The sequence below is a fragment of the Sinocyclocheilus anshuiensis genome, unplaced genomic scaffold (genome assembly GCF_001515605.1).
Source record: "Sinocyclocheilus anshuiensis isolate Anshui unplaced genomic scaffold, SAMN03320099.WGS_v1.1 scaffold2144, whole genome shotgun sequence".
NCBI classification, from domain to species: Eukaryota; Metazoa; Chordata; class Actinopteri; order Cypriniformes; family Cyprinidae; genus Sinocyclocheilus; species Sinocyclocheilus anshuiensis.
In genome coordinates this window covers 71,360-73,001 of record NW_015547642.1, presented here as the reverse complement: position 1 = coordinate 73,001, position 1,642 = coordinate 71,360, and positions in this window count along the sequence as shown.

Below are 1,642 nucleotides of genomic sequence, written 5' to 3'. Positions count from 1 at the left end.
AGCCTGCCAACCTCTTCATAAAAGCAGTGGCGACCTCAAGAGGAGGAAACGCATCAATCTAACAAAACACCCCGATCAAGTTCAAGCAGGTAAGTTTCAATTACATTTTTAATATTTAGAGCTTCTGTAATGAATATTATTCCATATTTTAATTTGAATTTCGGATTGAAATAACCATCGCCGTTAGCGTATACGTAGTTAATCGCTAGCATAAGCACGGCTAACGCTAATATAATGAGCATTAGAATGAATTTTGTTCAAAATAGTTTCTTTAACTATTTAATGCTCCTATAACTTTTATTTCTGGTCGGCGTTACAGAGCACCGAATACCAGGACAGCCAGGCACAAGAACAGTTTCTTTCCCCAGGCAATCTACCTCATGAACAGTTAATGTTCTCCCATTGTGCAATTAAAGTATGTGCAATAACCTTATACTTATTTATCACCCTAAATCCTAGTACAACCCTACAACTTTATTTTATTTTATTCTATTCCTATTCTATCTATAGCACACCTGTACATACAATTTATTATTTTTTTGTGGTTTATATTTATGCATGTGTATTTTATTCACTCTTTTTTATTATCTGTGTGTTGTTGTTGTCTCCGTGTACTGGAAGCTTGTGACACTATAACAAATTCCTTGTATGTGCAAACATACTTGGCAATAAAGCTCTTTCTGATTCTGATTCTGATTCTGATATAATGAAAAACATCAACAAATCTGAAGTTAGTCATTCATATAAACTTTTCAATTCTCGTGAGAAAAAAGAGAGAAAAGAATATCATCTTGAGTCTTTGCCTTCATTAAATATTATGAATTCATATATTTACACACATCACTTAGATCGGTTCAGAGAGCAAAGGAAATCAAAATAATCACATTTTATCACCACGTGACCTTTGACCCTGGAGAAAGATCCTAAAGTGACAAGTCTGATACTCCACATTTCCCTCAATAGTCCAACAATACACTGTAAAACTGTTACGAATCATGTGTTACATTGATTTTGTAAGTTATTAAAGCTGCAGTCTTCCTTTTTTCACTGAATGTCTGCTTAAAAAAATAGAACAAGCTCAACATATTTAATCGACAAAACCACCTATATTTAATTATTCTACATATTAATCATATAATTTATGCTAAAAGACTGACAGTGAAACTGAAATCATTTATTATGATCGCAAAGTGTTAGATTAAAACACACTGCATATGAAACTCTCCACATAAAGTCCTTCATCTCATCAAAATAATCACGTCATTGAGCTCAACATCTGCTTCCCTCGATCTGTTATTCATAACCATCACTCAGATGTACAGCACAGCATTTCACACGTACAGTATATGAATCAATCACGAGTGTGAGCTTCACAGCCGCTTTACATCAGCTTATAATATACAATTCACCTCCTTAGGTCTCTAGTTTGAAATACAGAAAATATCCATATCTTTTTATAGTGTATATATATAATGTATATTTATATTTATATATATATGTATATATTTCTTCCTGACCCAAAATATTTAAAATCATGCTGCGTAATAATTTAAAATGTCCAAAATAATACAAATAAAATGCTAATAATAATAATAATATATTATATATTCAATTCTACATACTAAAAAGCTATTTTAAATTA